The following is a 23,553-nucleotide window of genomic DNA, read 5'->3' as shown; positions in this document are numbered from 1 at the left end:
CCACTGCCTAAGCTAGAGAACACTCAAATAGGTGTATGGTTATTGGAGTGTTCCTTTTAAGTATTTGCATATGCACTAATGATATATTAGTGGGAATTTATAAGGCTACACAGGTAGAAGTCTTGGTGCAAAATGGTAATAGACAGTTTCAATTGGTTTCCATGGTGATTGCTCATTACTTACCTATTTGTACCTTGAATAATCTCTCCCATAGTAGTATTTATGGCCAGAGCTTAAAGGGCTTCTATAATGTAAGAAATACAAAGCTGTATTCCTTACACTATATTTCACCGGGGGCCTCCTGGCACCATGACAACATAATTGAGATTATTTAAAGTTCTACATAACCAAGAATATGTGCAATAAACATGCCTCCCAGTTCATTACAACCCCATATACCTCCAATCACACTGTAACCCAAATCTGAGAGTAACACACTTTTACACACTTTAAACACACTTTCCTGTCCCATTGTGTTTTACACCCCACCTCATACAGACTGTAAGCTTGTTTGAGCAGGGTCCTCTTCAACCTATCTTTCCTCTACGTTTTCTTGTAACTGTCCTATTTATAGTTAAATCTCCCCTCTTATAAAATTGTAAAGCGCTACGGAATCTGTTGGCGCTATATAAATGGCAATAATAATAATAATAATAATAATAATAATAAAATTGCATTGCTTTGGCCTGGCAGACCCAGACTGACCAGAGTGATCAATGGCTGCAATGGGCTGAGTCTGACTGGGGAGATAAAAGGAGTTCCCTGATCAGGCCATGAAGGACTGAAGCTTCTTGAGTGCAAGCCCAGAGAGGCACTACCACTTTGCCGGCATCAGGTGTGGACATCAAAGATCCCTCAGACCTGCCCAGAGCACCTTAATGCCTGGAAGCATCTGTGGTGGAAGCAGACCACTTATATTGTTCTGGCAACGCTGACAATCGCAACGCACTGCTGCCACCTTACCATGACAATGCTCTGATACTTTACCCATGCCAGATATATTCAAAAATTAAAATGCAAGGATTTACATTGAATCTTTCAGTTCCCCATTTCCCAATACTCTTGAACCAATCTGAAATTAATTAATTAATTGACTATATTCTATCAAGATATATTAAAACTGTTGCATAATGAAGATAACACTAGAGGATATATATAGATCGAAGCAGAGTTTGCTCTGTCTTTGTACTATACAAATCCACAGAAAGAATGACTGAAAGATAAACCAACAGCCACAGAGGCAAAGCAGACAAAACAAACATAATTTCACTAGACTGTAGTTTTTTTTGAGCCAGAAATCTTTGTGGAAACCCCTACAGCAAGCTCATGACCTCCACTAAAATGTTAGTTGCCAGATATAAAGATGTCCAAGGTGAGAGCTATAGGATGTAAAACGAGATAGCTGGGGAATAGAGTAAAAGGAGTGTTCAACCGAGGGTCTAAGGAACTATGAAACAGAACAATTCTGTTGGATCAAATCAGCCATAACCTTTGATAGAGATATACAGGACATCTATGTAGTTTAGTGCTGTCACTCTAAGCATGTATAACCATTGAGATAATGAGATAATATGATTAAAAGAGCCCTTGTTTATACACATTAAAAAGAGCAAATGCACAATTGCAACAACATCAAAAATGTCAATAAAAATCATATTGTGAGATGTAAATACAGAAACAATAGTCCAGATAATCATGCCGTGGCCTCCTAGAAGGGTATTTTGAGCAAAGACTGCGATTTAAAGACTTATCGGCATTATATGTTAAATGCAGTTCATTACTTGTTTATTGTTTACTTTGCTTAGCCTTGAAATCCAATAGAGCCGATAGATGCCCTGTCCCAGAACGCGCACAATTGCTTGGATAGCAGGCCTATAAAAGCTTGCCAAAAGCCTAGCCAGGAGGATTTAACCAGGATGATGATTGTTAAACAGATGAAACACTTATGTGTGGTTGTACACTTGCATTGCATAATGTCCTAAACCCATTCTTGTTCCAAATACAGAGGTGCCAAATTTCCGAGATACAAAGTGACACTAATTGCAGTATGTGCAGTTACAAGCCAATAATTCCGATGTGATTAAATTCAGTGAGAGCATGCGGTGGCTGTAGCATGGAGCCATTTGGAAAGAACTTAAAAGCGAATGTATGCCGATAAAACTTTAGTTTGTGTCCCTGTGTATTAGTCACAAAGATCCCTGTGATCTTTTACAGACACAATCATTTTAGAAATCCATTAGTCGACTCAGTAAACAAAAAATATCGCTCATGGAATCAGTGCTAGAAAAATAAATTTTAGACACATTTAATGACTGATCAGAGACACTCCAAATCTTGTATTTTTTTTAAAGTTGAAAAAAAATCACGATATTCCTACTCATCGTGACTCCTACAATATAATATATTTTATAATATATTTTTATATTTATATATATAAATATATATTCAATATATATTTTTTACATATTATTGAAAAACCAAGTTCAAAACAGTTCATGCAATTTCCACATTAAATAACAAATATATGTGGTAGAACTAGTAACATATTTGGACTAAAATCAGTGGGGGACTGGCTAGTTTTGTCCTTGGGAGCAACTACAAACATGTAGCCCAAATTGACGCAAAACAAGTACATTGTCTAAGCACACTTTGCTCCCTTTCTTAATATGACATTTTATGTTTTATACCAATGCTGCAATTAATGGACTACAAAAAAAAATGCTATATTTACATAATATATTTAGTATTGTGCTATGAAGATGCAATCAACAAACGTTTCCATACTAGTTGCCTGGGGGGGGTAAATGTCCCCATGCCACCATGCCAGCATCTCACGGTAGAGAATTAATGCAAGCACTAGAACCAGCATTGATTATTGTGGAAATTATGTAGGTCTACTCACCTAGTCAGTGGGAGTCCACCAAATCTTTATGACTACCACCAAGTCCAGTCTATGCAAGTAACCTGCAAGAAATAAATTAGATATAAAATCCACATTTGTATAGATGTTAATTTACAAAACTTGCACAGTAGTTGAAGAAATCCAACTATTGTTGTGATGAGTATTAGTGAGTGTCAGGTTTTATATTGCATACTCATACTTCTGGTGACCTGATCAAGCACCGATAACTGCAATGCCACAACCACATGAGTTATATGGCTATCTGGAACCTAATATAAAGAAGTACAAATAAAACATATTCAGTAAATGTTCTAATGTTATCAGCAGTTTAGATCAATGTAGATCGTCTGGCTATTAGCAATGTGCATATACTAAATTGTTCTTGCAATTACTTTTACTTGGTTTAACCTCAGAGCGATCCTGTGGGTACATTAGAAGCAAAGTGGTTGGAATTCCATGGGCATTCTGTTCACAAATAATGATGAGATACAACCGTTGTGTAAATCCACACAGTTTAATTGTGATTTATTTATAATAAATGGGTCATAAAACATACAAGAAGCAAAAGTGAGTCAATACAGAACAAAAACCTGCTACCTAATATATATGCCTGCCAAAGGCCGAGCACTCCTTTTAAATAACAAACACTCAGTTGACCAGGTGCCAAACCTCCAGTCACATATACATCAACCAAGAAGAGACACACTCAAGGATTTGTATTCCAAACAAACTGTTTGCTGCTTATTTAGCTATTTCATAATTCAGTCAACGGTTCAGTCTCACAGAGAGACTTGATAAAAGTCTCTCTTTGAGACTGAAACGTTGACTGAATTATACACTAGCTGAATAAACAGCAAACACTTTGTTTGGAATATAAATCTTTGAGTGCGCCTCTACTTGGGTGATATAAATATATATATATATATATATATATATATATATATATATATACACTCACATACATACATACACAAATACACATGTGCCAGTCTCTCGATCTATCGGTCTCTCTCTCTGTTTCTCAAGTTCTCTGTCAGTCTATCCAGCATATCTGCCTGTTTGTGTGTCACCTGCTAAATCTCTAAATGTGCAGGTTTGTCTTGATAAAATAATATGTTTATATATCCAGTATGAGAACCATTCCTGAGAATTTGGCCTGCAGCTATGGAGCCTTTGTAACTAAGCTATAGAGAATGATCAAAGCACTGCATATGGATATGAAGTTTTGTGAGATGGCTTTAGTATGCTTATCACATGTACAGTGTCTGAAAAGGCAGTGTTCACAATCCTGTTGAATGCAAATGCAAGCCTAGAGACTTTGTTTTTTTCACATTGAATGTATTTTTATGTTGCCGTGAATCAAAACATAATGCTGATTAAAGACCATGCATTGTTTCACACTGACATTTATGACAAACATGCTATATAGTGACAAGCTTTGACCCCTTCAATTACTACCAGGTAAATATTTTACATCGTTCTGCTTTGGCTGTAAAGCATACTTCTGCCTACCCATCCAATCAAGAAAATAATCGATTATTCACAAATCTAAAATCACAGAAACTCTAAGTGAATTCAAAGATATTTTAGGTCAATATAGTAGAAATTTTGTAACTCTGGTTCCTTCTACATGACTGCATTATCGCTCTACTTTGTGTCTCCTCTTTTTTTTTACATAAGGCTCTCTGGTGTCTTAATAATCCTCCTCCTCAATGCACAAATAATCCAAATAGTTCAATCTGAATCTGCAGTTTTAAATGCAGCTTGTAGACTATTACATTGGCCATGCACTGCTTTGAGGTTTATTACTCATAGCATATGCATGAATGGCATGGCAGTGAGTTTAATAAGAAGACCCCCTAATGTCATCTAATGAGTCAAAACAAAACAACTAAACAAAAAATCAGTAATGGAGGGATTCAGAAATAATGTGTAAAAAGTGATTTGAAATGACAAAGATGCGGTTTGTACCTTTAAAGTCTTCCTACATTTTTATTTTCTGACATTTGATAGGTTGCAAATAAACACAATTGTGTTCCCATAACCATTTGAAAACGTGTTGATGTTTTCTGACAGGAAATAAGGACAATATATAATACTTGCAAGATATTAGGACATAACCACAGAGATTCTCTGATATTCTCTAATGATGGATATCTCTCGTAACAAGCATAGAGATGTAAAATTAATCGATATTAAAGGAAAACTATCGTCGCCAAAACAACTTTGGCTTAATAAAGCAGTTTTTGTGTATAGATCATGCCTCAATGCACTACTATTAAGGAGTTAAATCCTTTTTGTTTCTGTTTATGCAGTCCTTGCCACCTCCCCTCTGACTGTGACTGACACAGCCTGCATGAAAATAAAATGGTTTCCTTTTCACTCAGATGTAACTTACTTTAAACGTTTTTATCTAATGCTCTCTAAATGGCACTTTCGTTACATACAGGAGGCTTCTGCAAGGTCTAGCAAGCTATTAGCAGAGCAAGAGACAAGAAATTACAAATTAAACATAATTTGAAATAAAGGAAGTGTAAACATTAGATGACTCTTTACAAGAAGTGTTTAGGAAGGCTGTGAAAGTCACCTACAGAGAGGTGTGACTATGGTTACATAAACAAATACAGTAGATGTAACTCCAAAGTGACAGATAATTGAGCAGTGAGACTGCATGAGCATGAGCTATACACATAAACTGATTCATTAAGTACCTATTTAAACAAGTAGAGTTCAGTAAGAATATGTCCTTACACATCTATGTTTCTAGCGTGGGTCTTCTTGGCTTTCATTTACAATTCAAATGTCAGTTCACTGGTCAACAGCTCCATAATTTCTACAAGTAATGTTAGTGATGATTTGTAGCTGAATATACAGGTTTTAAAGTATTTTACCAAACGTGCAGGCATTGGTGTTATGCTGGTATTTGTTGGTTTAGCAAAGCTTACACACAAATGTCAGCTGTGTTACACACACAGACTTGTACAAACACTCACACAAACACATACAATTGTACATATATGATGCACACACCGATACACACATACAAACACACATACACACACAAATTTGTACGTTCATACACATACACATACATGTGCACATATACACACATGTCTTAACACCCTTCACACAACTCTAGACATTTTATACATTTTCCTTCTGTTCAGTAAAATGAAGGGGAGGGGAAATTAAAACAAATAACCTATGAGCATAGCTCGCATTCATTTCTAATGAACATGGAGGTAAGTCTGTAGTTCACTTAAAAAAAAAAAAATGATTGTGGACGTATTTCAATGACATACCCAAAAGCAAAATCTATTTTTCTTACCTACTACGTTGTCCCTCAAGATGTTCATTATTTTAGTCTAAGCGCCGACTGTTATTACTGAGTGCATACTTTGCTTGAATAATCCATGAGAAACTGCTTGTCAATTCATTAGCGGTAGCATGCTTGGACTGTTTTCTTGAAATTAACATCTACTTAGATTACTTTAGTACCAGATACAAAAGCTGTGATTTAGTGCCCATACTGTTCCTTATCCCTTCAGTGAGCCAGTGTTCTGTTAGTAAACTCTGTCTTCTTAGTTAATTTATCCTAATACCTGAGAAAAATGTATCTAAAAATCTTATTTCCAAAATGAAAAACAAACAAGAAATATAAAAGGCAAAAATCACAAACATAAACTCATACAACAAGTATTCACAGGAATATACATCTGCCCAGTGTATTTCCTTTTTATGAGATGCTTTATATATTTTTCATACAACCCATAAGGCTAGTAGATTGATAGAGGACAACATGGCAGGCAATGTAAGCAATATTGAACAATATCTTTCTTTGACATAACATAAAAGCCTTGGTTGTTTGCAGTCACAACAATATCAATACTTTCATAACAATTAATAAAGCTCTGTACAGTAGCACACACTCATTTCCAGGAATCTCTGAGAGTAAATGTGCACATAAGTCAGGCTATATATCTCCAAGTCATGTGTCAAGTCAATACAGAAATAATAGAGTCTAGGACAAAGTCATGGAGCTTATGGATAAGACATCTGCCGAGAATGATCAAATAACTCATGTTTGTGTTCATACAACTGGCTAGTATCCAGAGCCACACAGTGTTGGTTCGAAGGATAGATGGAAAACTGGGAAAATTCTTTAAAGAGTTTTTTTTTTTATCTCTAAAGAAATGATTGCGTATGCTATTCCTTTCAATACATTTGGCACAGCTTGTTTGTGTACATAAAACTCTGGGTGTTGGTGCATTCTTTATATTATCACATCATAGCAGGGTTTAGTGTCTGAATTATTAAATTGCAACGTTTGTGATTCTATAGTTTCTCCCCAAAGATGTCAATATTTATGATAATTAAGATTTTCCATGAAGTCACTGTGTCAGATCTTTCAAACCTCCACTCATATGATCTACAAATAGCATAATGTTTACAGATACATCCTAGCACAGGAATATCTAAAGCAACCGTGCTGTGAGCTTTGAAACTACAAGTTCGTACATATCCTCATGAAAGCCACTAATTAACTTTTAAGGATTACTACAAACACGATGACCACTCATGGTCATGGTGCCAGGTGTTTGCATGTGCAGATTTATGCTGTGAATAGAATACATTTATATGACACCTTCGTGGTCCTCAGATGTACTAGAGCAGGCTTCCCCAAACTCCAGCCCTCCAGATGTTGTTGAGCTACAACTCCAATTATTCTATGAATTAAATAGATAGGCTGAGTTGTAGTTCAGCAACATCTGGCAGGCCGGATGGAGCTTTGGTGTGTGTCACTACATGGATATGCAGTGTGCACCATAGCATATCTGTCTGTCTGTCTGTTATAGAATGTTTTACCCCAGATGTTATTAAACTATAGCTTTGCATACTGTAGTATGCTCTAAGAAGACCAGAAACAGTGTGGGTACCTGGTGTGACCCAGATAATTATCAAATTGTGCTAAAACATTTTAACAGATTACACTTGGATGGCACCTGTGCTTGCCTTGCACCATAGCCATGAAATTAGCTTTAATACATGTCTGATAAGAGAGTCCCTGTGTAGACTAGATAGTGTCTGGAAGTTTTCAATGTAGTAAATTCTATAAAGTGGCTGTGTAGAAAAAGTACTGTTAGTTTTACTTCCACCATGCCCACAAACTAAATAAATATATGCATTCTTCACATCTCCTCCACAATAAAATTGTCGGTAGCAGGTAAACTCGTGTAATCTTAGTGATCACTGCTCATGGAAACCATGGCTGCATGTCTCTGTACATGTGTTTTGTTAAATTTAGTAAAAGAACCTTGTTCATACAATAAACAATACAAACACAAAAATAAAGCACCGCGCTCACAGCAGCTGTAAGTGCGGTGCTTTATTTTTGTGTTTGTATATTATGTTTGTATCACACAGCTATGTTACATCGCTGCCAGCTACCCCATGTTTGTCTTATTACAGGGGGATATATATATTGACACAGGGGGTTATATAAACACATGTGGTGGGACTGCCTTAAAGCACAGTCCTTCTGGGAAGAGGTGGGAGGCCTTTTGGAGAAGGTATTCCAGAGACTGGTAATAAGAGACCCATGGGTATTGCTTCTGTCCAGGCCAGTAGATGACTGTCCAAGAAGGGAACAAAAACTATTGCACAAACTCACCCGACATAGTCATGAAACCCCTGCCGGGCCAACCGACCTAGAAAAGGCTTGAAACTTACCACAGAAACCTAACCACGGCAAGCATAAAAAAAACCTACACCCCAAACTCCGACCATATGAGGGACACTATCCTTTCCTTCCTTCCCCCCTCTTCTTTTCTTTCTCTACCTCTTGTGAGAGTGTCATTAAACTGCATATGTACGAGCAACTATACAGCTACATAAGAGGCTGACTTGTGAACAATCTTAAAATAACACTCTGTTTATGTTAATGGTATTGTTTTGCAATATGTTATTGTTTATTAATAAAACGGTGTTGTCGGAATGCTAGACACCCATGAAAAACAGCACGGATGCCTACCAGCACCAATTACCAAAGCAATGGGAGTCATATGACAAATGCCAACCTGTATCTATATTGTTGTCCAACAAATGCATGTAATGTTTTATGGTTATCACATATGCTGCAATGACAAACCAAAAATAAAGAATAAAAATAAAATAAAAAAATAAGTCTTTGCAAGACAGGCGCTCTGTGCAATTGCTGCCACTTGAGCTTTGCTCCACTGAGCTAAACAAACCAGGAAGTAACAGGACGAGTTGTCTGATTGAATGCCAAGGGGGTGTAGCCAGGTTAACCGATAAAAGTGTAAATTTTTACTGAAATCTGCACTCTTTTCAGGATAACAAAAATAGGACACATTCTTAACATATTAAGCTTTTAAGCAAACAAAAGTGTTTTTCGGGATCTGGAGTGTCCCTTTAACTGCAGATTTCATTCTTACCCTAATCCATTGTTCATATTTCTGTCTCTCTCTGTTAATTTTTACACTTTTGTAACAGGATGACGTACATTTGTTGTCGTTTTACAATACAAATAAAAAAATTATATTTGAAAAAAAAAGTTAAAAATTTTAAAAACAAAATTTAGCTATTTTTCTTTATTTTGACAGAATGATAAAATAGTAATGTCATGGCTTAAGTGCATTTTGTTGGAAATAAAAAAGAAATACATAAGGCTTATCTGCAATACTAGGTCTTGGTAGACCTTTTACAAATAATCATTACATTGTCAAGGAAGATGGAGAGAGATAACGGAAAATTGTACTGAATACAGAGTCTGATGGCCTTTAAATTGTTTGGTTTTAAAAGGTGGGGCAATTGGAGTCTATCTCAGGTTACTCTAGGGTTTTATGTAATTCCTGCTATCTTCTTATGACAGGTTAGCAAGCAGTTCAGGCAGCTATTTACATTGTACCAGCTACAATGCTGTCTGCAGCTCTGCTAGACTGTTTTCCCTGTAAAAAGAGCAGATGGAAAGCATAGGTCTGTTAAATTACAGAATTCTTTGGCCTGTCCCCGGTCCCCTTCAGGTCAACTATAAACCGAGGCACCATAGATCAAATGTCATGTCTAGGGGGACAACAAATTCATCTTTACATCTGTATCATGATGTCTAGATTTGCTGTAGCAAACATGATCAGATAGCCTTGAATAGAAGAATGTCTAAAATAACTCACTTATTCGTGGGGATTCATACTCTCCTGCAGTATTTTATCTTGCTTTGTCTCACCTTTAATCTCATAGATGTATGTTGCAATTTTTTTTATTTTATAAATAAATATGAAAAACTTACTTTATTTTGCAATGTCTATTTTCTAAACAGGCTACTCTGCTCACCCAGGAAGTTGTCTTTGAGTTGACATTTTTGATCTTTCTTTCATGGAAACATTATTTAATTGGAAAAAGAAAATGTTTTTTTGCTTCTAAATCAGTCTGCAGCTGCTCCGAGAAAATAGTGTCGCTGTATGTCTTTATTCGTGAAGTGAAAAAGGCAAACTTTTCTTTAATGAAAACGCCAATGAATTTGTCCTCTCAAAACCAGATATTTTCTTTCTCACTATATTTACTCTTTCATATTAAATGGGAACTGTCACTTCTCTGGAATTTACAACATTGAATAAAATATTGAAAATGGATAGATGGCAAGAGGTCACCAGTTAAAGTCTCCCCTGAAATGGCTAAAGAGGGAAATATATACCGTAAATAGTTTGCCAAGAGCAGAGAAAGAATTCCCATATATAGATATAGGCAGCAGATAAGAGACAGGGGTAGAACTTGATATAATGTTGCAGTCTTAGAGAGATAGACTGAAAAGTAACAACCTATATATCGCAAATAAAGTTACCCCTTCTCATAGCTCGTATCCAGAAGTTAGTGCTAATACACGGCTGTGAGATGCTTCTAAGGCATTTAATAGCAAAGAATACTATAAACTAGTCCCTAGTCTCCTTAAACACCTTCGAGGGTGTTCTAAACTATAACTGAATCTAGAATACGAGTTGCTGCCTAATGAACCATCACCATAACTGTTAGGAACGGCACTGTATAAAATTAAAAGGTTAGCTTAAGTGGGTCTAAATACCCATGGTGCAAAAAGGTGTCCCTTAGGTGAAAGTGGTAAAGTGAAGAAAAGTGACGAGCTAACGCCATTGTCTTGTGAAAAAGTCGGGACTTTTAAATGCCTTGTAGCCAATTGGAGATGAGGTTCCTCCTTCATCATTGATGACGTTTCGGGATAACCCTACGTCACTTGTGACGTATCGCCCCACGTGACTGTGGGTGGAGGCATAGGCGGGACTCCTCTATGAACGTGGTTTGATTGACAGATTAACTGTCAATGTTAACCGCTGAAGGGCCAATAAAAGTGTGTGATGAACAGTATGAACATGATTATGGAACACTAATGTCCTTATTAAAGTTACTCCATCCTCTGTGCGATGTGATCGCTGGTATGGTTAAGGATATAGTAAGCAGTGTGTATATTAGTAATGCCTCTATTGGCTGTGAGACACTGTATTATTCTACTTAAACCAATAATTGCTTTGAAGATTTTATAAAGGATGGAAGTAAGTGGTATGATCACTATAGGTAGCTTAAAATTGCCATCCTGCATTAGAGGTACAGTTAATTAGGAATAAAGACTTACTTCTATTGTTTAGTGTATGCAGTTAAAGGTAAATGAAAGCAAGATCATAGGTTTTAGTTACTGTGATCATATTGGATTTAGTCAGTGTTGCCATAGATAGATGATATTGGGGGATACTGTTAACATTGATAGTTTTGATATGATTGGCACAAGGTTCTATGTGTCTGCATATGCTGATAGTGAGATAATTATTTACAGTGCAGATTAATATTTACAAGTTGTCATTATTTACATATAGAGATCATGTGATGAATGGAGTGTAAGTAAAACCTTCATTCAATCCATTAGGGGACAGAGTTTTTAGTCGGTAGATCCAATAACACTCCCTTTTCTTGATGTTTTGGTCCCAATTACCCTTCCTTTGGTCCTGTCTGATAAGTTATATGCCTTGAAACTTCAAAACTGTAGTGTCTCCGCTATGTCTTGTGGTTTTTACTGAATTGATATGTTCAAGGATTCTTCTTCTAAAAGGACGGAAGGTTTTTCCTACATAGGACATTGGTCATTGGCAAGTGATCAAATAAACCAAGCCCTTTGAACTACAATTGAACTACAATTGAAGAAGGAGCGTGTGTCAAAGTGCTGATTTTTTGCACTGTCGGTAAAAGTTTTTGAGTCTTTTTTAATGAAATTGCAGGCTTTACATCTGCCACATTTGTAAGTACCTTTAAGGCTATTAGATAGCCAATGGGTAGGTGCTGCAGTTCTCTGGAAATGACTGTGTACAAGGGAATCTTTAAGATTCTTACCTCTCCTTGCTACTAGGGATACTTGTGATGGAATAATGTCCTTCAAAAGTTCGTCCTGTTTTAGCAGGGGCCAGAATCTGTGCATGATCGATCTTACGTAGTCCCAACCTGCTTTGTAGGTGGCTACACATCTAAGTTGTTTGATATCTTGCTCCATTGTTTTTTTACACGGGAAGGGTTCTTCTCTTATTAGGCTTTCTCTGTCTACAAGTAGGGCTCTATGGTAGGTCCTTTTAAGGCATTTGTTGGGATACCCCTTTGTTCTAAACATGGTCCGCAGATCTCTGGCCTTTGTTTTGAAGTCGGCAATGTCTGTACAGTTACGCCTAAGGCATAAATATTGGCCGATCGGGATCCCTTTTTTCTGAGGGACTGGATGATGACTCTTCCAGTTAAGTAGGCTATTTGTGGCCGTACTTTTCCTGAATAAGTTACTTTTGATTGTCCCATTGGAGTTCGGGATTAAAGTAAGATCTAGGAAAGTCAGAGTAGGGGTTCCCACCTCAGTAGTGAATCTGAGGTTTAGATCATTCGTGTTCAGTAACTGTACAAAATATGAAAACTGTCCATGTGTGCCTGTCCATATAATTACAATGTCATCTATATACCTCTTCCAGTAATGGATGCATTGAACTAGGTGATTTTGTGGATCTGCAAACACTATTTGTTCTTCCCACCAGCCCAGGTGCAGGTTGGCATAGGAGGGCGGACAAGACGTCCCCATCGCCGTTCCCTGCACCTGATGGTAGTAGACACCATCAAACAGAAAAAAATTGTGTGTCAGGATAAACTTAAGTAGTTGTACCGTGAAATCACTGTGTTCATATAGATGTGTGCCTCTTTTCCGTAGGAAGTGACTTGTATGTTTTAGGCCTAAAGAGTGGGGAATGGAACTATACAGAGACTCCACATCCAAACTACATAGTATAGAATGTGGAGGCATCTGTAATTTCGTTAATTCTGCCAAAGTTTGTTTCGTGTCTCTCAAATATGATGGAAGTCGGGTAACCAATGGTTTCAAAATTTGGTCAAGATATATGCTTGCATTTTGTGTCAGGTTGTTATTACCAGAGACTATTGGTCTTCCTGTTAGAGTACTATACTGTTTGTGTATCTTAGGGAGACTGTAGAAAGTTGAAATGCGTGGACTAGCGCCTTGAATTAACTCATATTCATTTTTAGAAATACGTTTTTGATTAAATCCTTTTTCTAGAATTATTTTTAACTCTTCCTGAAACTTTTTGGTCGGGTCATGTTGGATTACTTTATAAGTGCTTACATCCGTTAATATTTTCTTTGTCATATTCACGTAATTAGTAGTATCCATGATGACTACGTTACCCCCCTTATCGGACGGTTTAATCGCAATTTCCTTGTTGTCTCTTAAGGAATTCAATGCTCTCACTTCTGATGTAGTGAGATTTGAGTTGGATTTAAGGTCTAAATCAGATATCTTAATTTTTTCAATCTCATTACTTACTAATTCCACAAAAGTCTCAATATATTTGGAATCTCCAAGTTTGGGACAGTATAGACTTTTTTTCTTTAACCCCTTAAGGACAACTGACGTGTGTGACATGTCATGATTCCCTTTTATTCCAGAAGTTTGGTCCTTAAGGGGTTAAATTAGTTAGAGGATGTGGTGCTTGTTCACCACATTCATTTTCCTCTAAAAGTTCTGCTAATAGCATGGTCATTTTGTAGTCCCTGGGGTCTAGGCCTAATGTTTTTGCTTTTTTATCCTCAATAAGGAGATAGTTTTGATGTAGTAGGAGTTTGCAGGCGAAAAGGTGAATATCTTTCACCCAAGTGAATTTATAGAGACGTGGAGTGGGTATAAATGATAAGCCTTTACCCAATAAGTCCAATTCCGGCTGTGTTAGCTTGTGCTTTGATAAATTAATTACTTGGTTTTTGTTTAGAATTGACTCTTCCGGTTGTACTGTCTTTTGGGTCTTGGTCTTAATTGGGGGCGACCTTCCCCCTGTTTTTCTAAAAAAGTGACCCATTTTTTAAGGATTCCCCCACTCTGTTCATCTCCAGTAGAAATGGAGGCTTGAGAGTCAAGTTCTGACTCACTGGTTTCGTACTCAGAGGTTGAAAATTGGTCCCTATCTACTCTTCTCCTCCTCTGAAATCTCCTATATATGTTGCCCGTTTTAAAGTCTTTAGTGTCCCTCAGGAATTTGTGATGTTTTCGTTGTTTGATAATGGATTGAAATTTTTCCAAATTGTTTTGTAGTTTATTTTCATTCAGGTTGAAAGTGGGGTCTGATTTAAATTGTTGGACCCTATCCACTTCTTTTTCTACCTTTTTCTCTATTTCCTTTAATTTTTTATTTTCATATTTACAAATTATTTCCATAAATTTAGCCGAACAGGGTCCTGCTGCCTCCTCCCACTCCTTGACGAAATCTTCCTCATCTAAGTGTGTGGTTGATGTAGTTGGGACTCTCAACCCCCTGGGTATTAAGCCTTTCTTTAAGTAGTTCTCTAGAGATGCTATCTCCCAGCTTGTTCTAATTTGTTGTTTATATAGCTGAGTCAGGGAGTTAGCGCCAGCTGTTAAGGAATAGTTAGACTCATCAGGTGGAAGGTTGGCCTCCGAAAAAATTATATCGGCATCTTGACACCAATTGGAGGCATTCGGTAAATTAGAAAGGAAGCCTGCCATTTAATCCTAGAAATTTATTGTGGATCTCTAATGTCTGACCAATTATAACAATGGGTCTTAAACCCTAGAAATTTAGAAAATGACCTTAACTTGTGTTAAGCTTTTATTGTGAAGTGCTCCATTTTCTATTAAATGCATAGTAAAGATTTAACAAATGACATCATAATCCAGTTCAAGGAACACTACAGGGTCAGGAACACAAACATGTATTCCTGACTCTATAGTGTTAAATCCACCATCTAGCCCCCTGTCCCTCTTTACCCTCTTAACCCTTTAATGAGGGTACTTCAGACAAAAAATGGTCGTTAATGACCGCTGACGTACCCTGTACGTCTGCGGCAAATTTGAGTGCTGAAAGCAATCGTGATCGCTTCTAGCCGCTCTAAGGGTATTGCATAAGGCATCGTGTAATAACTCCCTTAATCCCAGGCATCCAAGTGCTCCACGTGGAGCCCAGCAGTGTAGAGCATCGTAAGCCTTCAGGCAGGCTTCTGATGCTCTGCCTGTACGGAGTGCCTTGATAAATAAAAAAAATTTCAAATGTAACTCCTACTCTCCCTTCCTTCTCCCTCCTCATGTACTTACCGATCGCCACTGTTCCGCTGCTGGCGATCGGTCTTCTTCTTAGGTGGACTGTCTGGGCTCAGCCAAGACAGTCCCCCCTGTGCAAATTAGGACCTCCAGGGGCCATGTGACCGCTATATAAATAGGTGTCCATAGTGCTGCCAGCAGGAGGACTGCCTAAACTGACAGGCAGTCCCACTGCTGGTGAAAAAAGTTTAAAAAAGTAAATAAAATAAAGGTAAAACATTGAAATATATATATATATATATATGTATATATAATATATATATATACAAATATTATATCTATATATAATATGTATATATATATATATATATATATATATATATATCTTATATATATATAACGTCATACATATATTAATATAAAAATACACTTAGAGTAAAATTACACACGTATATATAATATATATATATATAACTATATATAGCGTATATATATATATATATATATATATATTATAAAAATACATAATAATTAAAAATAAAAAAAAACTGTCAACTGTCAAAACTGTATTTTGATATTGATATATATATATATTTATATCAAAATACTCTTAGAATGAAATTATATATATATATATATATATATATATATATATATATATATGTATATCCCTTTAACAACCGTGGACATACTAGGTACGTCCGACAAAAAACGGTCGTTAAGGACCATGGATGTACCTAGTACATCCGCGGCAAATAAGAGCCCTGGACTTACCTAGACCGGCGATCTGCGGCGGTTACAGTCAGTGGGGGGGGGACGGACTGCCGGAGACCCCAGCAGTCCCCCTGCAGGAGCTCTGGCCACCCCGGCCCTCCAGGGCTATGTGATCACCATGATCACATCGCCGCAATAGGAGTCTAGGAACTGCCAGCAGGTTGCTAAAAAGTAAAAAAAAAAAAAAATATATATATATATATATATATATATATATATATATATATATTTACAGTTGCAAGAAAAAGTATGTGAACCCTTTGGAATGATATGGATTTCTGCACAAATTGGTCATAAAATGTGATCTGATCATCATCTAAGTCACAACAATAGACAATCACAGTCTGCTTAAACTAATAACACACAAAGAATGAAATGTTGCCATGTTTTTATTGAACACACCATGTAAACATTCACAGTGCAGGTGGAAAAAGTATGTGAACCCTTGGATTTAATAACTGGTTGAACCTCCTTTGGCAGCAATAACTTCAACCAAACGTTTCCTGTAGTTGCAGATCAGACATGCACAACGGTCAAGAGTAATTCTTGACCATTCCTCTTTACGGAACTGTTTCAGTTCAGCAATATTCTTGGGATGTCTGGTGTGAATCGCTTTCTTGAGGTCATGCCACAGCATCTCAGTCGGGTTGAGGTCAGGACTCTGACTGGGCCACTTCAGAAGGCGTATTTTCTTCTGTTTAAGCCATTCTGTTGTTGATTTACTTCTATGCTTTGGGTCATTGTCCTGTTGCAACACCCATCTTCTGTTGCGCTTCAGCTGGTAGTTCTCCTGCAAAATGTCTTGATAAACTTGGGAATTAATTTTTCCTTCGATGATAGCAATCCGTCCAGGCCCTGACACAGCAAAGCAGCCTCAAACCATGATGCTCCCACCACCATACTTCACAGTTGGGATGAGGTTTTGATGTTGGTGTGCTGTGCCTCTTTTTCGCCACACATAGTGTTGTGTGTTTCTTCCAAACAACTCAACTTTGGTTTCATCTGTACACAGAATATTTTGCCAGTACTGCTGTGGTGCTCTTGTGCAAACTGTAAATGTGCAGCAATGTTTTGTTTGGACAGCAGTGACTTCCTCTGTGGTATCCTCCCATGAAATCCATTCTTGTTTAGTGTTTTACGTATTGTAGATTCGCTAACAGGGATGTTAGCATTTGCCAGTGACTTTTGTAAGTCTTTAGTTGACACTCTAGGATTCTTCTTCACCTCATTGAGCAGTCTGCGCTGTGCTCTTGCAGTCATCTTTACAGGACGGCCACTCCTAGGGAGAGTAGCAGCAGTGCTGAACTTTTTCCATTTATAGACAATTTGTCTTACCGTGGACTGATAAACAGCAAGGCTTTTGGATATACTTTTATAACCCTTTCCAGCTTTATGCAAGTCAACAATTCTTAATCGTAAGTCTTCTGAGAGCTCTTTTGTGCGAGGCATCATTCACATCAGGCAATGCTTCTTGTGGAAAGCAAACCCAGAACTGGTGTGTGTTTTTATAGGACAGGGCAGCTGTAACCAACACCTATACAGGGAGTGCAGAATTATTAGGCAAATTAGTATTTTGACCACATCATCCTCTTTATGCATGTTGTCTTACTCCAAGCTGTATAGGCTCGAAAGCCTACTACCAATTAAGCATATTAGGTGATGTGCATCTCTGTAATGAGAAGGGGTGTGGTCTAATGACATCAACACCCTATATCAGATGTGCATAATTATTAGGCAACTTCCTTTCCTTTGGCAAAATGGGTCAAAAGAAGGACTTGACAGGCTCAGAAAAGTAAAAAATAGTGAGATATCTTGCAGAGGGATGCAGCACTCTTAAAATTGCAAAGCTTCTGAAGCGTGATCATCGAACAATCAAGCGTTTCATTCAAAATAGTCAACAGGGTCGCAAGAAGCGTGTGGAGAAACCAAGGCGCAAAATAACTGCCCATGAACTGAGAAAAGTCAAGCGTTCAGCTGCCAAGATGCCACTTGCCACCAGTTTGGCCATATTTCAGAGCTGCAACATCACTGGAGTGCCCAAAAGCACAAGGTGTGCAATACTCAGAGACATGGCCAAGGTAATAAAGGCTGAAAGACGACCACCACTGAACAAGACACACAAGCTGAAACGTCAAGACTGGGCCAAGAAATATCTCAAGACTGATTTTTCTAAGGTTTTATGGACTGATGAAATGAGAGTGAGTCTTGATGGGCCAGATGGATGGATTGGTAAAGGGCAGAGAGCTCCAGTCCGACTCAGACCCCAGCAAGGTGGAGGTGGAGTACTGGTTTGGGCTGGTATCATCAAAGATGAGCTTGTGGGGCCTTTTCAGGTTGAGGATGGAGTCAAGCTCAACTCCCAGTCCTACTGCCAGTTTCTGGAAGACACCTTCTTCAAGCAGTGGTACAGGAAGAAGTCTGCATCCTTCAAGAAAAACATGATTTTCATGCAGGACAATGCTCCATCACACGCGTCCAAGTACTCCACAGCGTGGCTGGCAAGAAAGGGTATAAAAGAAGAACATCTAATGACATGGCCTCCTTGTTCACCTGATCTGAACCCCATTGAGAACCTGTGGTCCATCATCAAATGTGAGATTTACAAGGAGGGAAAACAGTACACCTCTCTGAACAGTGTCTGGGAGGCTGTGGTTGTTGCTGCACGCAATGTTGGTGGTGAACAGATCAAAACACTGACAGAATCCATGGATGGCAGGCTTTTGAGTATCCTTGCAAAGAAAGGTGGCTATATTGGTCACTGATTTGTTTTTGTTATGTTTTTGAATGTCAGAAATGTATATTTGTGAATGTTGAGATGTTATATTGGTTTCACTGGTAAAAATAAATAATTGAAATGGGTATATATTTGTTTTTTGTTAAGTTGCCTAATAATTATGCACAGTAATAGTCACCTGCACACACAGATATCCCCCTAAAATAGCTATAACTAAAAACAAACTAAAAACTACTTCCAAAAATATTCAGCTTTGATATTAATGAGTTTTTGGGGTTCATTGAGAACATGGTTGTTGTTCAATAATAAAATTAATCCTCAAAAATACAACTTGCCTAATAATTCTGCACTCCCTGTAATCTCATCTCATTTATTGGACTCCAGTTGGCTGACAACTCACTCCAATTAGCTCTTGGAGATGTCATTAGTCTAGGGGTTCATATACTTTTTCCACCTGCACTGTGAATGTTTACATGGTGTGTTCAACAAAAACATGGCAGCATTTCATTCTTTGTATGTTATTAGTGTAAGCAGACTGTGATTGTCTATTGTTGTGACTTAGATGATCATCAGATCACATTTTATGACCAATTTGTGCAGAAATCCATTCCAAAGGGTTCACATACTTTTTCTTGCAACTGTATATATATTATACATATATTATATATGTATAATATATCATAAAATAATTAAAGCATTTTATAATATATTATACATATATAATGCCTCTATATGATTTCATTATAAGTGTACTTTGAGATATACACACATATATCTCAAAATACATTTATAATGAAATCATATATATGCATTATATATGTATAATATATTATATAATACTTTATAATATATTATACAAATATAGGAAATATATACATACGTATTATATACACACATATTAAATGTAAATGTGTGCGTATATATATATACATATATATATATATATATATATACTGTATATATATACATACACATGAATTATATGTGTCTGTGTGCATATATATATATATATATATATATAGTTATACACGCACAATACACACGTATAATATATATATATATATATATATATATAAAATATACAGATCAGTGCACATATATATAATTTGTATAATATATAAATTGAAATTTTTTTTATAAAAAACAAATAAAAACACAAATTTTGGCTAAGTGGCTATCTAAAAGACTGGAAATAACCCATTTTTTGTAAACTGAATTGGGCAAGCCCTATATTGACCCTGTAACTTTCCAAAACACCATAAAATCTCTACATTGGTAGGGGGTATTGTTATACTCGGGAGACTTCGCTGAACACAAATATGAGTGTTTAAAACGGTAAAACTTATCATTAAAACACCACTAAAAGTGCAGTTTTTGAAAAAGGCAGTTCAGTTTTTGAAAAAGGCAAAAAACAAATAATCACTGTACTCAGGAGATGTTGCTGAACACATATTGAGAATCCATGCCTAAAGTACAATGTGAGAGAAAAATAAAACAAAAAAATAGTAACCCTAAGTTTGACAAAGACTGGTGGTAGAATTAGTGTATGGAAAGTGGTAAAATACCGCCATTTGAAATGGCCTAGGGTGTCTACTTTTCAAAAATATATGGTTTGATGGGGGTTAATTACATTGACCGGCTTCAGAAATGTCCCAAATAGGACATGGGAGCATGATGAGCAGCTGTGAAAATTCCAAGTTGGAAAACTGGAATGCGCACCCTCCAAATAAGATCTTTTAGCCCCCAGAGAACCCGACACACCTATACATGGGTGGTATAACTGTACTCAGGAGATGTTGCTGAACACATATTGATGTGTTCTTTGACAGTAATACATAACAGGAGCTGAGAATCCATGCCTAAAGTACAGTGTGTGTGAAAAATAAGACAACAAAATGACTACCCAAATAATTACAAAGACTGGTGGTAGAATTAGTGCATGGAAAGTATTTAAATACCACCATTTGAAATACCCTAGGGTGGCTACTTTAAAAATATATATGGTTTGATGGGGGTAAATTACATTGGCCGGCTTCAAGAGATGTTGCTGAACACATATTGGGGTGTTCTTTGGCAGTGTTAACTGTTAACATTGGGTATTTCTAAACTCAGGACAACATTTAGAAACTATTTAGCAAGGGTGTTTTTTGGCAGTTGTAATTGCGTAACAGATTTTGGGAGTCAAAGCTCGAAAAAATTAGTTTTTAAAAAAATATATATATTTTCATCATATTTTATAATTATTTTAAAGTAAATTATATGATATGATGAAAATAATGGTATCTTTAGAAAGACCATTTAATGGCACTGTGTGGGTACAGTAAATGAGAAAGAGGAAAATTACAGCGAAACACAAACACTGCAGAAATGTTAAAACAGCTCTAGTCCCAAACGGTAATAACATGTAAATGTAGTCTGGTCACTAAGGGGTTAAATATAGTGAAATCTTACTTTTGTTCAAGTCTGTAGCTGCAGAAGTGATTCTCTTAGAAAATAAAAATGCTTTCACATCGGATTTTCTGACACTGTCAAGAAGGCAGATCAGGGACAGAGCCAGCACAAGCCAAACACAGCCATGGCCAATCAGCATCTCTACTGAATAAATGCATCTCTATGAGGAAAGTTCAGTGTCTCCATGCAGAGTGTGGAGAAACTGAGTGGCAGTGCTACACAGTGTGCATCACTGCCCCAGGAAGCTGCACTGTGTGAAGCACTGCTCCAGGAACTACCTCTAGTAGCTATATGAGAAGTAGATAGTTGAGGTATCCCTAGGCTGTAATGTAAACATTGCATTTTCTCTGAAAAGACAGTGTTCACTGTAAAAAGCCAAAGGGAATTATTATACACTCCACAACTAATACAATAAGCTGCAATTGTTCTGGTGACTATAGTGTGCCTTTCTCACAATGTCAAGCCAGGCCAAACATTGTAAACCAAGAGGAGAAACTGAAGTATTTAAACATCGTTTAATTTCTCCCGTTTTTTAATGCTTTTTCTATGCCAACTGCCAGGTGCAAAGGACAGAGACCATAACAGTAATTGACAGGGAGCTAGGATGGCGGTACCCAGTTGCAGGAAACAGAGGCGTGAATGTCTATTTTTCTATTTCTAATGTTATTCTTCTTTCTTGACAAGTACATATTTGTTAAATATAGTAATACGTAAACACAATATGAAAAATACTGGGAATTGACTGTTCCCCTTTAAATTCACCCAAACAAATGATTTTGAATAGGCTCTATAGGTTGAACTTTCAGGAATTCAAAACACATTTAAAGTTAATTTTATATTTTAATCCAAGATGAGCTGGAAACATAGCTGACTTGGAAAATGTGTCCAGTTTTACTCATTTGGCCTCAAAATTGATATCTGTTTTGAATACACATTGCATTCCTAACACCTCAGTTCAGTTAATAGCTCTTTAAATATTGTTGTATTAAAAAACACAATGATATTATTTTATGTATAACCCATAATTTAATTAAAAAAGCATCTAAAAATTTAAAACAAGAAACTTGTTATCCAAAGCATACTAAAAGATTGTCTAAAATAAATTTTAATTTTGTACATGATCATTTGCATATAAATACTGAATTACCTATGTGATACTTTGATATACATTTATTTACTTCTCCTGATTATGAAGATTAAACACATGCTCGTCTTGATCATGTTTCGGGAGTTAAGCCAAAAATCAAAACATTCCCATTACAGCTTCTATTTTTGTCTTTTCACAAATTGCATTTCTTCGCCTATGTTTGTTTATGTTTCATTTGAGCACCTGCAGATTTAAAATGCTCCACAAAAACATATATTTTTAAAAACCTATTTAATGTCATGTGGATAACTTACATAACCTTTCAAGGACAAAAATTATAGTGAAAATAATTGTCATATTGAGAAGTCAAGGAGACCAAGCCATATTAACTTGTGCATTGTGCACTGGTTGTACTGCAGGGAACATACTTGTCAATCACTCAATTCAAAGATATTGACATCCCTTTAGATCCAGCGAAGACACTACAATTAACTTTAAGGACAGAAATGTTGAACAAAATGTCTTTCTCTTATAGTTTTTTACTTCCTGTTACCACATTTCTGGACTCTGACCAGCAAACAAAAGTTGACACCACACACACATACACACATCAACGGGCTGTTGAAAGGACTATAAAATAAACAGTCAGTATCACAGTATCGCAGGTGCACCCAGAAAAAAAAGTTGGCTAAACATAGGTATAAAGAAGAATAGACGGATTGTTGGAGTCAGAAGACTAAATACTTCTAATTGTTTTTAAACTTGCATTTTCTTTTTAGATACAGGTGTTACATTACTAACCAGATTGTCACTCTTATCCTACTCTAATGTCTAATTATGAATTACTTTTAAATACATGGCTAAAATCAAGACTGCAAGCAGCAATGTTGTATCAATATATATCTATAACTGCATGCATTCTAATAAAAAAACGCTGCCTTTCCACAGCAGCAATACCAAATTAGTCAATTTTGGTAATGGTTTTGACAGAT

At 36.6% G+C, this 23,553-nt stretch overlaps 1 protein-coding gene across 3 annotated transcripts in view; it reads right to left on the bottom strand.

Moving 5' to 3' along the window:
* The window catches only part of LINGO2 (leucine rich repeat and Ig domain containing 2), a 585,167-nt gene that overhangs the window by 271,256 nt on the left and 290,358 nt on the right, over positions 1 to 23,553 (bottom strand). For all 3 annotated transcript variants that reach the window (XM_063455170.1, XM_063455169.1, XM_063455171.1), the window contains one exon: positions 2,903 to 2,964. The gene's annotated coding sequence lies outside the window, so the exon portion shown is untranslated. The remainder of the gene's footprint in view (positions 1 to 2,902; positions 2,965 to 23,553) is intronic.

Source organism: Pelobates fuscus, chromosome 5 (assembly GCF_036172605.1).
Source record: "Pelobates fuscus isolate aPelFus1 chromosome 5, aPelFus1.pri, whole genome shotgun sequence".
Lineage (NCBI taxonomy): Eukaryota > Metazoa > Chordata > Amphibia > Anura > Pelobatidae > Pelobates > Pelobates fuscus.
The sequence above is the reverse complement of the archived record's forward strand: the minus strand, read 5'-3'. Positions and strand labels throughout refer to the sequence as shown.